The 17,362-nt window shown below is 38.8% G+C and overlaps 1 protein-coding gene across 18 annotated transcripts in view; it reads right to left on the bottom strand.

The window, feature by feature from the left end:
- The window catches only part of PTPRM (protein tyrosine phosphatase receptor type M), an 834,094-nt gene that overhangs the window by 374,960 nt on the left and 441,772 nt on the right, over positions 1-17,362 (bottom strand). The window lies entirely within an intron of this gene.

Below are 17,362 nucleotides of genomic sequence, written 5' to 3'. Positions count from 1 at the left end.
GACGGGGCGGCCGGGCAGAGGCGCTCCTCACGTCCCAGAAGGGGCGGCCGGGCAGAGGCGCTCCTCACTTCCCAGACGGGGTGGCCGCGCAGAGGCGCTCCTCACTTCCTAGATGGGGCGGCCGGGCAGAGGGACTCCTCACGTCCCAGAAGGGGCGGCCGCCCAATTTCTTGTAGTTAACATATTCTTCTGTTGCTACGGGTGTCATTTTAATTCCTTCATACCATTCAACTTAGAACTTCTGGCCCATGTCAAAGGATTCATGGCCTTGGATATGTCTATGCAAATGGAAAAGAAGCTGGTGTTTGATACCACCTGCTTCCACTTCTCTAAATTTATCCCTGATTACCAGGATGTTCTCAGACTTTCCATGGAGGCATAAAAGTCTTATGAACTCAACCCAGAGGTAAGCTGAGAAGTCCCGCCTCTGAATACAAAATAAATTATCTTCAACCCTGCACTTTGATCTAAAGGTGCCTTGCATTTCAGCCTAGCAATTTGTCTAAGGAGTTTTGAGTAGGTGGGAATACATTTAGTCTTTGGGCTTTGAGCTCTTGCTCAAATCTTTGTCTTGATAAATCTTGTGAATGCTCAAGTACACTGGGGCTTCACACACATTCACTGAAAAAGCACCTTTCTCCTTCTGCTCTCCCTGGAAAATCTCTGACACAGGCGTTTACCTGTGCAGCACACATAACTGAAGTTCTCAGGGAGTAGACAGGAAGAGCTTCATGATAGACAACTAAATATTAAAAAGAAATCCTTGGAGTTTTTACCTTAAAGCTCAGTCCTATCTCCTCTCACTCCTCCCATCTTCAAATCCTTGTTTTTATCCAGAATGGTTTAATTACTTTTGTTCCCTTGAAAATCTTTGACCTCAGGTTTTAGGTCAAGATATTTTTCTAAACAAAGTTCTCTCCCTAATATGGTACCAGCTGTTGAAATAATTCATTTCTTATGTTTCTGCTACTATAAATACTTCATGTTATATAAAATACAGATATAAAAAATAAACACACCAAACATAATTGTTAAATGAATCAACAAACACCTTCCTTGAGTGTATTCACCTTTTACCAGAAGGTTTAAAGACAAGACATTGAGTAACACAAAGAAGAAACTTCTCCTGGCACCTAATCAGGCAGATTTTTAAGAGAGATGCAAGGCCCCAGTGGTCTTCTCCATCCCCCCAGTCATAACCTTTATGTCTCTATTTGACAAAAGAAGAGCAGCTGGAATGTCCAAACGTTTTCAGACCAGAGTTAATCAGTTTTTCTCATCTTCAAAATGTATGGTCACTTAAGTCAGCTCTTTTCAAACATGTAGACCAAAGTATCACTTTGGTCTAAGTGGAGAGAAACTAGAGAGGCCTGGGGTTGCTCTATTAAGCAACTTGCAGCAAACGTGGTATTTCTCTGAAGGCCCAAACTTTTATCTAAAAAAATGCACATTTTGGGTCATGTTCCATTAAAATACGTCTAATATAAAAAGAGTACTGCACATTATTTAGCCCTGATTAAAACTGCTCTTCTAGGAAGGCACCACTTCTACTGCATAGTTCTGCATATAAAGTAAGATTTGGGCCAGGTGCGGTCACTCATGCTTGTAATCGCAGCACTTCAGGAGGCCAAGGCAGGAGGATCACTTGAGGCTGAAGCAGGAGGATGGGTTGAGTCCAGGAGTTCCAGATAAGCCTGGGCAACATGGTGAAACACCGTCTCTCCTAAAACAACACAAATTAGCCAGAAGTGGTGGCATGCATCTGTAGTACCAGCTACTTGGGGGGCTGAGGTAGAAGGATCACTTGAGTCTCAGAAGTCAAGGTTGCACTGAGCCAAGATCACACCATTGCACTCCAGCCTGGGTGACAAAGCAAGACCCTGTCTCAGCAAAAAAAAAAAAAAAAAAAAAAAAAAAAAAAGAAAAAAAATGATTTGGGTTTCCAAATCTTTGGAATTTGGTGTGAAAAGTGCAGTCTTATGTAAGAGAGAGATTTGCTGAAACATGGACAATTTAAGGCTCTGAATTGCAAAATGGTCACCTATAAGTTGAGTGCCCATATATCCTGGTTTGAAATGGGTTAAGCATGTTGTCCTGGCATCACTGTTACTAGCCCAAAGCACCTTTGTTCAGATGACAAATTACATGGTCACCTTGCCAACAAGCCATGAAACTGCCACTATATTCTCAATTCACAGTTCTCTTTGACAGAAACACCCACAGCCATGGGGCAGTAAGAATGACAGCCAAAACTGTGAACAATCGATCAGGCCCCAAGAGAAACTAATGATGGACATCAACCAAATGATATGGCTGTCAGAAATGTGACATCTAAATTTTCAGTTACTTGAAATAAAGGAAAAAAAAATCAACTAACAATGCTTAAATCAATAAATAAGACTACTAATACTAAAAGAAGCAGAAATTAAAGAAATAAAACAAAAACAGAGCTCACCTCATACCAGATATTAAAAATCATTTCTGTCCTCATAATACACAGACCAGTGTGAGATTTCCTAAGAGAAAGTATAGCACCTTCCGTGTTTTCTGCCCCTATGGACCTATGATACCAACCTAAAGGCATACATGTAGCCCATGAAAAACAAGTACATAATAATTTGAAGCAGTTACGTGAGTAATTAGCACTCCTTCTGTTGATTAAAACACATATTTAAAAATGACTCATTAAAGACAGAATAAATCCAAAGCCAGAAAATGGTTCACTCATAGGAGGGGTGTATGTGTGTGTGTGCGTGTGTCTTCTGATAATTTACCATTTAAATTGGCAAAGAATTATTATTTACATTGTACATTATCCACAGCAATTTTTAAAACGTTCAGTTCCAGTTGGCTTCTATAACGTTTTTAAAAAAGTTTTCCTGTGCTTAAAAATGATGAGCTCTCGAAAATTGCCTAAAACTGAGCTTTTTCATTTAACATTTTAAGACTCCTCTCACATTACTTAAGTCTAATTCTCAGGAAGAACAATAGAACACTCTAAAACTATTTGTGTACCAATTGGCTGCAATGAACTTTAAAGAGCATGTTTAGTAAGTTATTGAGATAGAACACTTTATGCCAAGTTATGAATGCAAACTTACACTACTTAAAATGAAAACTATATCCAGTATTATCCTAAGTTAAATACACATAAGATGACCAATATGGTCTTTTTTTGAAACAAATCAGCCTATATATCTCTCTTCCACATTGGTACATGGTATCAGCAACCCCTGCTCCTGAGAACGTACAAGAACTTTATACAAGTACGTTATTATTATATTACCGAGGATTAATGTCCTGTCTAAATTCACTTGACTGAACTTTTAGTCTCTTTCATTAGTTTGTCCATCTCTTCCCAGCTATCAGCCCTTTTCCTTCCTGACTTTTCCCCCCTAGCTGGGGTAGTCTGGCTTATTCCATCCACGATCCTCACTGTCACTTACAATGCCCTGGCCCTTGTCCTTCCATCGCCTCCACAACATGGACCCCACATTCCTATATTAGAGGGCTAACCTTACATTGTGACTTCTGGCTCCCATGTCAAAGACTTTGTAAACCACTGGGTGACTGAATAAAGAGGACGTTGCTACATCAGATTGATGATATCCAGTCTTCCTGGGGCTGAGGTGTCCTTGGAAAGCTTCCACTTCTCTTCTGCCCTCTCCCACTTCCTCAGAAGCTTGTCCAGTTGCTATTCCAAATGTTTGCCAAACATTTTAAAATCTGACATCCATAGCACTTAATCACTGCCCAGTAAACGTTAGGCATTTAAATATCTTTAAGTGAATGACAGAGTGACTTCTTACATATTCAGGAATTTGAAGTCATTGATAAGGACAGGCCTTATTCTGTATTGCTGCAAAGGGAACATGTGCACCTTGGAGGAAGCTACAGACGGACCTAGATCAATAGGGGCACAGTTAGGAGCTGCCCAGCCGTCACTAACTTTACAAGGCAAGCACTTCCTAACCATACGCATGATTTAATAATGGTGGGTGGAGACCTGTTACGGTTTCTGTCTAGGTGACTGTGTCTGAGTGATCTTCAGAGGTCCCTTCAACATTCAGATTTATAACTGTGCCAGGAGCTATGAAATGATAAGGATTATATACAAACAGTAATGAGCAAAAATTAAGTGTAGCAGAAAAGACTTAGAATAGCAAGCTTTCCAAGCTTCCATGCCTTCTCTGCCCAGAGCACCCTAAATAGCTCAGTGCTCTTACTCGTGTGGGTGTAGCAGGTAAAAGAAGTATCAAGAGCAACACAAGCGCCATATGATGGCTTCAGGTGTTTTTGGTAAATTCACAGTGAGTCTTTTGAACTGATTCTCTCTTCTACAGAAGTAAATCCTGGAGATTACTTTATTTAAAGTGTCCCTGACCCTGGGACAGCCCTCAGAGAGAAGAAAAAAGGAAGGGAGGCAGAGACATGGGGGTGGGGGGCAGAGAGAACTGGCTTAAGATAGGCTTCCAAGTCCTAGACCTGTCCTCCCTATGAGGCAGGCCTGTATTCTTTTCTTTTTTTCATTATTGAATTTTATTTTTATTTTCAAATATAACACCACAAAGTACAAATTTTATTACACAAATCTATAAATGTATGTGCTCATAAAATTAATAGAAGTTATATTTTATCTGAAAATATCTACTGATTAGTCTTAATTTACTGAGATGTTAGAACAAAATTAGGCTAGCCATGGTGGCTCATGCCTATAGTCCCAGCATTTTGAGAGGCTGAGATAGGAGGATTGCTTGAGCCTAGGAGTTCAAGACCAGCCTGGGCAACACAGTGAGACCCCATCTCCACCAAAATAGACTGGATAAAGAAAATGTGGTACAAATACACCGTAGAATACTCTGCAGCCATAAAAAAGAATGAGATCATGTCCTTTGCGGGGTGAAGATGGAAGCCAGCATCCTCAGCAAACACACACAGGAACAGAAAACCAAACACAGCATGTTCAAACTCATAAGTGGGAGTTGAACAATGAGAACACATGGACACAGGGAGGGGAACAACACACACCAGGGCCTTTCGAGGGGTGGGGAGCAAGAGGAGGGAGAGCATTAGGACAAATACCTAATGCATGCGGGGCTTAAAACCTAGATGACGGGTTGATAGGTGCAGCAAACCACCATGGCACATGTATATGTAGGTAACAAACCTGCACACTCTGCACATGTATCCTGGAACTTAAAGTAAAATTTATATATATATATATATGTGTGTGTGTGTGTGTGTGTGTCTTTTATGCTTAAGCGCAAATCACTTGGTTTCTGTTACTTGGAATCAAAAAAGCTTAACTAATATACCACAGCACCTGTAGGACTGTTTGAAGTCACCATATCATATCAACACATGCCTGGCTCAGAAAGGCTTGTCGCCAAGTACACAGAGTATTTTCCAACATAATTTTCTAACACAGCACATAGCAGGTCAGTCAACAGGTACTGCTACTCAGAAGACCCTAGGCTCTAAAACCTTTTCTTGAAGTCCTTCTGACAGGTGTTTCCAACCAGAATCCCAGGCATTTATCATCAGAGTTTATGTAGTTACAACCAAGTCCCATTACTGCACTGGAAACAAAAGGCTTGGAATGTGCCACTGGAACTGTGTCTGGGAAACTTTGGTGAATTACAAGTGCAGGGGCTTTACAAATCCGAGTCCCACACAGAACTACACTAAACAGTACTTCACTGAGCACATTCAGGTTCTGTGCTCACCTCTGCTGCACAGAAACAACATGCAAAAATGGGTGTTGACTGTGTTAGATGACTGGCACTTTTTTTTCTCTTTCATTATCACCAGTGAACAAAATTGTCAAACAATTGTGGGAGAAAAAACTCGGAAAGAACAGTGTGCAGCACACAACAGTGTGCAACACAATCTAACCACATGATTGGGCTGTAAAGGCACCAAGCCAATACTAAGAGACCAGGAAGTGAGGCAGCTGATTAAGCAGAGACACCCGAAACACTCCAGTAGCTAGGAGAATATTTTATGTTTAAAGAGATTTTTAAAAATTCTCATGGGTGTATAAACCCTTTGAAAGGTATTTTCACCTTGCTAAAACCTCATTTGAAAAACAATTTGGAACATTGCAGAAGTCTTAGACTTTTTTTCTCCTCTCAAATTTTAAACAGTCACAGGACTAGGAAAATTCTTCTTGACCACATGCATTATCCTTCAGACACAGTGTGCAGAAATACTGAAAACGCTGTGCCTGGACTCTCTCTCCTTCTTTACCCATACTGACCTGCGAGTCCACAAACACTGAGCATCCCACTGCCATAATTCAAAGTAAATGAATGGTTATTTGGACAGAGCACTGCGGATGACCTCTGCCACATGCACGAAAAAAAGATGGGGGTGAGACTGCAGTTTTATTTAAGTGGAAAGTAATAAGCACAAATACTTCAGATACTTTTTGTCACAACTAATTCGATAAAAATAGCTAAGAAGCATTAATGCAAACAGTTAATGATAAATGACTGATTCATATATATTAACAGGCATCATCAAGCCTTCTCCTTGGCAATACGACTTTGTAAGTGTCAATTCTTGCTATCCTAAGATTATCAAAAAGAAGTAAAAAGGCACCCTTTTTAAAATTTAATGACCAACTTTCTCAGGAGGATCTTTTCCTAAGTTACTCTGGGTTGGCAGGGATTTAATGCATGAAAACCCAAGAGCATTGGGTTAAATTTATAAATTAAATATGTTAAATTTATAAACAAGTATATTATAAATAAATATTATTTATATTATATTATAAATTAATATTAGTTTATAATTATTAAAATGATTATTAAAATAAATATGTTTATAAATTACATATTTATGTTTATAATGAACTTCAAGTGCATTTTACAAAGGTAAAGCACCACCCCTAATCCTCCTTGTTTAATTCCAGATAGTAAACAAAGGATAAGAAATAAGAGGTGGATATAATTGAAGGGTTTACATTAAAAAAAAAAAAAAAAACAGAAAAGAAAGAAAAGAAGTAGGAGGAAAATTAAAAATGTTTACTTTTCCACTGCTGCATAGTTTTAAAAAATACTGAACAAAGACTAGAGAGATGGTGATATTATAAGAAATAATTACCAAATTAGAAATATGACCAACAAATCCTAAGGTCTATCACGCCATTTTGTCAATTGTGTAGAAGAACACTGCTTTTTACATAAGTTCCCACAAGGGCCAAAACAAAAAGAGAAATTTAGGTAGAATTTTCTGACTGTGAATGAATTAATTTACCTCATTTAATTCTTACGAGTTCGAGTAATGTATGTTATCAGTACTTACAGATAAAACAAATTCGTCCAATTAAGTAACTGCCCAAAGTCATTCAAATAATGAGTGACAAAGTCACTCCCAAAGTCACCCCTTCCCCCTTCAGTGACCTATGGGACTGACACTGCACAACAGAATCTCAATGTGGTCCTTCTGTGCAGAAGGCAGCAAACTGATGACACTATCTATATAGAAGGTTTTGCTGCTGTTCTTTTTATTTGGTGCTTTTCTAAGAAGTCCAAAGCCTGTCACAGATATTACCTTATTAATCTTTACCATTTATCTGGGTATACTGGTTTTGGATGTTATTACTGTCGTTATTACGGATGGGAAAATTAACCTGAGCATAAATGTCAGCAAGTGTGGCAGCTTGGACTGGAAGTCTTGCCACCTAATAATCCAGGGCCCTAGCCACTAAATCTTGCTTTTTGTGATACGACAAAACACACAAGGCCATGCTACTATTAATCTTTTTTTTTTTTTTTTTTTTTTTTTTGAGACGGAGTCTCGGTCTGTCGCCCAGGCTGGAGTGCAGTGGCGCAATCTCGGCTCACTGCAAGCTCCGCCTCCCGGGTTCACGCCATTCTCCTGCCTCAGCCTCTCCGAGTAGCTGGGACTACAGGCGCCCGCCACCACGCCCGGCTAATTTTTTGTATTTTTAGTAGAGACAGGGTTTCACCGTGGTCTCGATCTGCTGACCTCGTGATCCACCCGCCTCGGCCTCCCAAAGTGCTGGGATTACAAGCGTGAGCCACCGCGCCCGGCCTGCTACTATTAATCTTTAATGAAACTGAATGTCACCTATACTATTCCGAATCATCATTCAGTTTCTAGTATAATATTCAGTATATAGTCAATCCCAAGACCACACATTCATATATAAAGGTTGAAAGAAAATCCAATTTACTTTCTAAAATTACATAAATTATTTTTAACATGTCACAACAATTTTACATAAAAAAGGGAAATTAATTTGCCCATCAGTTTATACTCAGATACTTTTCCTCTCTTTAAGAGTTGATTCTCTATTATTGTGGATTGATTATTTTTCCTTTCCTTAAAGAATTCTTAAAAATAATAACAGCAATGTGATAAATGTTTCATTTCCTGTCCATCAGCAGCAGAAGCTCCTTCTGCCCAGAGGATAAATCGAATGCTCTGTGACAATGAGGGGTGCCTAACAAGCAGCTTGCGGCTCTGCTCAAACTGGTTCACCATGCTGCTTCTTCCTTTTACAAATGCACAGCAAATACAGCTGCCATTTTAAAAGGTTCCTAAGGTTTCCCCCGAATACCTAATATTATTGTTTAGATATGAACTCTATGTTGCCCAGGCTGGAGTGCTGTAGCTATTCACAGGCACAATCATGGCACACTCCAGCCTTGAACTCCTGGGCTCCAGCAATCTTCCCTTCCCGCCTCAGCCTCCTGAGTCTCCATAAATGCCGTTACTTCAGCCTGGAATTCTCTCCTACTTTTCTTCTTTTATCAAGTACAGTCTTAGCTGTCCTTCAAGGCTTGGCAAAAAGACCACCTCCTCACCTCAGCCTTAGCTGACAATACTATGGGCTTCAGCATTGGCCCATTCTCTTGGGTCATGGAATATTTCAGTAGTTCCTGTATTTAGCAAACAGTTTCCATTTGTACCTAAGAGTTTCTATGATCATTCTTTTTAAGGCTGTAAGCTCCTTGAGAGGTGGGGCCAGAATTGTTTTATCTCTGTACTTCCCAAGCACAGTTCCCTATTTACATCCCAGGTTTTCCATGAATGCTTGGTGAATGTAGTGCAGAGACCTTTGAGCTACAAAGTTCTTGGGTCTAGTCAAAGCAACAGTGGCCTCTGTGATATCACCTACCTCAGCTATCTCACTTGTAAAGTGGACTCATGATATCCGCTCCTGGGAACTTGTTTTCCTCACTCCAAAGCAAAACTGGAAATATGCTTTGTAAATTTTTTTAGTAAAAAGTGTGTTTATACAAAGCACTGAGGACCCTCTAATTTTTTTTTTTTTTTTGAGAAGGAGTCTCACTCTGTCTCACTCTCACTCACCCAGGCTGGAGTGCAGTTGCAAGATCGCAGCTTACTGCAACTTCCGCCTCCCGGGTCCAAGCAATTCTCTTGCCTCAGCCTCCTGAGTAGGTGGGATTACAAATGCATGTCACCGCACCCACCTAATTTTTGTATTTTTAGGACAAAATTTTTGTATATTTTTTGTATAATTTTTTGTATAATTTTGTATTTTTGTATATTTCACCATGTTGGTCAGGCTGGTCCCAAACTCCTGACCTTGTGATCCGCCGCCTCGGTCTCCCAAAGTGCCGGGACTACAGGCATGAGCCACCACGCCTGGCCTAATATTTTTATACTACACAAGTATAAAGTGTCATACCTATATGTGCATGTATTTAAGGATAAAATGTGATATACTGTGTAAAACACTTGAAATAATAAATACGTGGTCCTTATATTTGATCCCTTTGAATTAAAGACATGCTTAAAATAAATACTCTCAGGAATTAGCAAGAAATAGAGCTACCCCACTCGTATGTAATTTATAGATAAATGTAGAAAAAAATCGGTATAGGTTTATATAATGAACATGCAAACTCTTTCCTATAACTATTACTGTATTATGTAAATATTGGAACCAGAGAGAAACCAAAATCTATCAATGCATGAATATTGGTCAGCCATATAGATGAAAGAAAATGAAGAGAGGCAGAGGCATCCCCTCAAGCCTTCACTTCAGCTCTCTGCTTGGAAAGTGTGATCATCTCCAGATTATTGGTATGGATAGATAGACGTTCTTTTAAAAATGAATGCCGCATTTCTAGTGATCAAATTAAATCAACAGCAATGTTAATTATCTGTTGTCTGTCTTTTGTAACTCTTGTCAACTCTCTTGTCCTTTCATTTCCATGACCACACACTTACTTTCTGCTTTGCCCTACACCAATTTGAAATCAGTTCCTTTTGGATGTACCAGAAAGAATGTGTTTATACAAAGCATTGAGGACCCTCAAATATTTTTCTTGTGTTTTCTTTTCTTTTTCCTTTTTTTTTTTTTTGACAGACTCTTGCTCTGTCACCCAAGCTGGAGTGCAGCGATGCAATCTTGGCTCACTGCAACCTCCGCCTCCGCCATGAGAGGTTCAAGTGACTCTCATGCCTTGGTCTCCCGAGTAGCTGGGATTACAGGCATGCACCACCAAATCTGGCTGACTTTTGTATTTTCAGTAGAGATGAGGTTTCACCATGTTGGCCAGGCTGGTCTCGAACTCCTGACCTCAACTGATCCACTCGCCTCAGCCTCACAAAGTGCTAGAATTACAGGTGTGAGCCACTACTCCTGTTCTATTAAGTTTTCTTTAGGTGAGGTTAATTATGATGTTTATATCAAATACTCAGAAGCAAAAACTTTATCACCCATTTTCTTCCATCAGCCAGCAGGAGTTCAGGTTCTTGCTTCTTCCTGTGTATCCATCCACCCTTTCCACCAATTATATCTTTTTCTAGTAATACAGCACTTCAGGACCACCTTAGGTTTATTCCAAAATTTCATTTTGGTGTTTACACAGGAAGAAGGATCCTAATTAAAAGACTACACTTCTTCGAAGACATTTTAGGTACTATTTTTTGTTAGGTACTATTTTGAGGTCTCATACATTTCAGGAGCTTTTCCAACTAACTTTAGTATTCACTCCAAGATTAATTCAGATAAATGCAATTTTTCCTATCTGTAGGCACCTAAAGAGTTGTTGGGGTTTGTGTGTGTGTGGGGGTGGGAGTGCATTTTTCATTATAATTCCAATTTAAAAGGTTTAAAAATGATAGATGATCAATTCTACACTTATCTTTAAATTCATTAGTAATAATACACTTCCAAAGTTCAGGATAAATTATTTCCTTCTTCAGCACTTAATTATTTAAACATTCTTGCCACAGATCCCTCGGAAAGGTTCTGCTCTAAATTAATTTAAAAACTATCATACTAAGTATAGTAAACCCTACCAAAGTAAGCAAGGTTGTCAATCGGAGTTGTCAATCTGGTTGTCAATCAGCCTTCCAGGACTCAAGTCCCCAAGTGTTATCCAGAGTTAGCAACATTCTCTTTGTTGGATTTGAAGCTATGTTTCATATTTCAAATTGAGTATAAACAGCTTTAAATGAGAAGAAGACTTCACTTAATTTGAAAAAGGTAGAGGTTTGAGAAGCATATTTAGTTTTTGTCATCTTTGAAATAAAATGAAATAGAAAACCTAACTAGCGAAATATTATATTTATTTAAAAATATGTGTCAATCGACTGTTTCTGTTATCAGTAAGGCTTCTAGTCAACAGTAGGCCACTGTAGCATGTGGAACAATTTTGTTTCATTTTGTCTCATTTTGTCATATACCTTTGTGTTAGGGTAGAGGTTGGGGTTGGTGATTGAGAATCTGTTCCGATATTTGTAGTCACATAGACATGAGATGTCCTTTCTTTTTTTTTTTTTTTTTTTTTTTATTATACTTTAGGGTTTTAGGGTACATGTGCACAATGTGCAGGTTTGTTACATATGTATCCATGTGCCATGTTGATTTCCTGCACCCATTAACTCGTCATTTAGCATTAGGTGTATCTCCTAATGCTGTCCCCCCCCCCCCCACCCCACAACAGTCCCCGGAGCGTGATGTTCCCCTTCCTGTGTCCATAAGTTCTCATTGTTCAATTCCCACCTATGAGTGAGAACATGCGGTGTTTGGTTTTTTGTCCTTGCGATAGTTTACTGAGAATGATGTTTTCCAGTTTCATCCATGTCCCTACAAAGGACACGAACTCATCATTTTTTATGGCTGCATAGTATTCCATGGTGTATATGTGCCACATTTTCTTAATCCAGTCTATCGTTGTTGGACATTTGGGTTGGTTCCAACTCTTTGCTATTGTGAATAGTGCCGCAATAAACATACGTGTGCATGTGTCTTGCTCATGGGTTGGGAGATGCCCTTTCTTGCTATGACTGAGTCACCAGTAAGTTCACTAAGCCACATGCACAAGTGTGGAGTTATTGAAAGGAGGCTACTCCTGAAATTTGGTGAGCTTATCAGAATAAGTTCTACTGGCACAGCCAAACAATACTCCCAAACATGAACAGTGAGGGGCAGAGATGAGCAACCATTTTCTCTGAGGCACCAAGCAAATACTAGATCATGAAAAAAATTATGTAATTGACAATCTCCTCTGGATTCACAGCAATGCCTTATTGAAATGCAACTTAAAGAATGAGCTATTACAAAGGATAATCCCACTGGTTTTTCACCACACGTTTTTGGCACTAAATATGGACATTTCAGTGTATTTGGTGTGTGTGTTCACATATGTGAGATACGCACAAGGGTATAAATGAGTGTATATATATATATATACTTCTTAATTTATTCTTGTTAATTTAGACCTATCTACAAATTTTCAGACAGAACACAATTTCCTTTGTATTTAGATCTATTTTGTACATTATTCCTTAGTCTAATATACACTTTTGCATTTCATTTAGCAGTAAACAACTGAAGCATTATGTATCCATAAAAGGCAATTATCCTAACCATTCTAATTATCTTATAACACTTGCACTTTTTTCCTTCAGTGTGTGAGTATACAAATGTTTGCTTTACTTAAGAAAGGGAAAAATGCAGACAGAAAGGATGTACTTTTTAACAATTCACTAATCCAGGAAAATGTCACTTCTTCAAAAACAAAACAAAACAAAACCTTTGAAATAACAAAACAGGAAAAATAAGATTTTCAGTTAAAAGATTCCTTATCATGAAAAACCAAATCATTTGCTTAAAAAAGGCTTTCTAAATTGCGTTAACTTTTGCATGTTATTTTTTAAAGTTTAATTGCCTAAATTCCTGGTGATAATTTTTTTTTCAAAAAATTGACCTAATATTAATTTTTTTGTATTCTAAAGGTCATGAAAAAAAGTTATTTAATTTCCTGAAATCCTAATTAAATGAGGCAAATCAAAATAAGACCTCATTATTCTTATATTGTCTCTGTTTAAAAAAAGAAAAAAAACTGGAATTCATACTAAAAACCTTAAGTTTATTCATTTTAACTTGAATTTGTTGTTTATGATGAAATCTTGAGTTTCAGGATGATATGTTTAGATATAATTTTCACTAATGGATATAAAAGAGCTCTGTACCTAAAACATGTATTCATACTTTTTTCTTAACAGGTCTAAATTCTTAATGCTAAGAAGTATATTATCTAAAAGTGGAGTTTTATAACTCCTACAGTTTGATATTTTTGAAGCTACAGAAAAACTTTGACAAGCTCAAATAGATTTTCTCCCCAAAATGAGTACATGGTCATTTCAAACTGACCCTGTTATCCTTGAACTAATGGCATTCCTCCTTCACAGTGGCCAACAGAGGGGATGGTATGTACCCCAGGAGGCTGTGCAGCTGACCCTTGAACAACACAGATTTGAACGGTAAGGGTCCACTTCTATGTGGATTTTCCTCCATCTCTGGCACCTGAGACAGCCAGACCAACCTCCCACTCACTCCTGGGCCCACTCAACCTGAAGACAACCAGAATGAGGATCTACTTCCACTTGATGAATGGTAAATATATTTTCTCTGCCTTAAGACTTTCTCAGTAACATTTTATCTTCTCTAGCTTACTTTGTCCTAAGAATATAGCATGTGAAACACATAACATACAAAATATGTGTTAATCGACTGTGTATGTTACCAGTAAGGCTTCTGGTCAACAGTAGGCCATTAGAAGTTTTTGGGGAGCCACAAGTTAGACGTGAATTTTCAACTGCGGTTCCCCAGCCCCTACACTGTTCAAGGGTTAACTGTATTTCCTGAACTAAAAAAGATTGGTTCATGGTATTTTCTGAACTAAAACCAATTTTGATTGCTACAAATTGAAAATTTTTATTATTTAATACTATTTTCATACTGCTTTTTGAAGGTTTTTATGCTGGTGAAACAACCTGTCCTTATAAACATGAAGTCCCTAAGAATAGTGTTTATACCAAGATAGGAGACTTACTTAACTGAAGTCCTCTATGTCTTCCCCTCCCTTCTTGACAGGAGCCCTGCAGGACAGGGTTGGGCTAGCAAATGGCCTTTTGCTACCACTCTTCCTCCTCCACCCTCCCCACTGCAAGAGTCAGCAGGAGGCCATTGCCAATCACCCTTGAGTAGTCTAGCTCTTTCATGTGTTTCCCACTAGTCTACATTCTGGATGAAAAAAAATACGCTTTATTTGAAAAATAAAAAATTCAATGAATCATGATCCCTTTTGCTAAGAGACAGCATTTCAAAATGACAGGTTTTCACAAAAGGACAAAGATAACATACAGACATGTGCTGTATAATAATGAACCACACATATGATGGTGGTCCCAAATGAGATGGTACACCTTGTTTTTATTGCGCCTGTTCTAGGTTTAAATATGTTTAGATACACAGATACTTACCATTGTGTTCCAAATGCCTTCAGTATTCAGTACAGTCACATGTTACTGACTTGGTAGCCCAGGAACCATAGGCAACACCACATAGCCTGGGTGCATAGTAGGCTCTACCATGTAGGTGTGTGTTTGTGTGCTCTATGGTGTTCACGCAATGACAAAATCGCCTAGCAACACACATTTCTCACAAGGTACCCCTGTCCTTCATTGAGGCATTATTGTAATTAGAAGGCTGGAGAAAGCCAGAGGAAGGTCCTGGCAGATGCCAAGTTACCATTCTGGAGAAAATCTTCACAGCCTGTCAATCTGTCACAGAAATGAAAATCCTTTAGAGCCTCTGGAAACAAAAAATGGTATTTCTAAAGTAACTCTTCAGTTTAAAATGAAAGCAGATATACTATTTCCCAAAGTTGTATGGAATCAATAAAGGAAATTATGTATCTAAAAATACAAACTACCAGAGGTCTAATTACTACTTTGAAAGAGGTGAGAATTCACTACAGTGCTCAAGTAGCACAGATCAATGACCCCCAGTGGCGTCTCTCCAACTAGCACAACTGTGACCACACAGATGGGTCCACTAGAGAGTAACCAGAAACACAGAAAGAGAAACTATGGTGGCAACAAATCCTGGTTTTCTTCTCTACAAAAAGGAGGGATGAACTATGAGAAGGAAAAAATGTACAAGGAAACGTTTCAACTTATACCTATTTCTATACCTATAATTTGGTCATATTACTAGAAATGATTTTAAGGTAAGTACTAATAAATGTGTATTTTTCCTTTTAAAGGTGAAGGAGGGATCCCTTCTAAAAGGCACAGTTAACATCAAATTGTCCTTAGCTGTGTTATAAACATGATACCTTGAGCTTCATTCTTGATTTTCCAGTTGAACTAATTAGCCACCATGCATTCTGCATGTCACCTGTGATAATTTTCTTGGGCAGTTATTTCCTAATAGCTGCAAGGGTGAAACTCTGCCTTTGCATTGGAAAGCTAGGCTGGAAAGACAAGAGTAGGGAATCATTGTAACAAGTTTCATATTTCTGCAAAAGTCCCCTCCAGGCTACAACAGTTTGCTTTGGGCAAAGAGTGACTCAGAGCAATGAATAAGTATCAGAACTAAAAATGATCAAATATTTAAATCAGCCTAATATGGGTTAAAAGAAACAGGGGAATGTAGTGAAACCATGAAGAGTTTGTGACTGGCACAGAGGGCTAGAGATTGATGGCTGTGAAGAATGATCATCAGAAAGTGTGCCCATCAGTCTTCCCTCTCCAGGAGAGAGTCCCTGCTTGCCCACACCATCCCAGCAATCAGGTCCTGTTTCAGAGATTTGGGACATTGATATTTCAGCTGCGGTTTTCCACTGCCAACATTTGTCTCCAATCTACCCTCCAACCTGAGCATACCTTATCTACTCTCTTCTATCTGTCCTTGTATAATTTCAACCCAAATCAAACCCTTTGCTGCTCTTCGGGCCCTAACAGTCCCTCTTTTGGGAAAGCCTGTTCTGTTGGGGACAGACACTCCATTTATTCCAGTCTAGATTTTCTTAAATCAAAATACTTTCCTCATCCAAAATATCCTGAATTACAGGAAAGCATCTTGGGTTGGGTTCATCAATGCCTCTCATATGTTTTGCTTTATTTTTGTTTTTACACCACATTCAAGGAGATTCTGTTGTCAAATTATATTCATGACATCCAAACATATTCCCAATGAATCTACCCTGAAGCTCACCTCCTTCTCCTGTCTTTCATCTCTGACAGTCTATAATCTTTGTATCTCTATAAGCCACTTTAAAGGTGAATCTGGCTCAAAGAATTTTACATCCTTTCCCTGCCTCTTCTTCTGACCTTTGGTTTTCAAAGATACCTTCAGCCTCAAAGTATGCCACCTCCTTAAATTCAGATCTTACCCTCCCTGACCTCAGCCTCCCATGTGCAAGGCTGTCTCTCCCTCCATCTCCCCAAGTCCGAGGGCTCTTCCATCCTCCTTAACCACCTGCCCCCATTCCTGGGCTGCCACCCAGCCTGGGCAGTCACAATATGAACATTTTAACATTTGCTTCTCAATTATTGCTGTTTCCAACATGGTGAATCCTCTTTCTTAAACTGGGTCTTTCAGAATGAACAAGGTTTGGGCAGGCTGTGAGACCATGAAAACAAAACCCAGTGATTTGGGGAACAGAACATTTCTGAGGTCTGGCAGTCAACCATACTGATGGGTACAGAAATTTCATAAAGGGAAATAGCATGAGATAATGATGAAAAGAGGGGAAACCCGGACAAAGGAGATACTTTTGTACTTATCCTGGGAGACAAAAAGTCACCGAAGGCTTTTGAAAAGGGAAATGCCTTGACCAACGAGATTTTAGGAAAATTAATTTGGTAATGATATTAGGAAAAAGGAAGATAACAAGGAGTTATCTTATAAATCACAAAGCAACCCTAAAAAGTCACCTAGTCTAGGATGTACTCATGTCTCTGCATAACATCCCATTACAGAAATCACAAATACTACAAAACACTTCTAAAAATAGATATTCTTAGATTTTCTACTTTGTTTATTTCAGGATGGGACAGA

Source organism: Symphalangus syndactylus, chromosome 1, assembly GCF_028878055.3.
Source record: "Symphalangus syndactylus isolate Jambi chromosome 1, NHGRI_mSymSyn1-v2.1_pri, whole genome shotgun sequence".
Classification (NCBI taxonomy): Eukaryota; Metazoa; Chordata; class Mammalia; order Primates; family Hylobatidae; genus Symphalangus; species Symphalangus syndactylus.
Note: the sequence above shows the minus strand (reverse complement) of the source record. Positions and strands in the feature narration are given on the sequence as shown.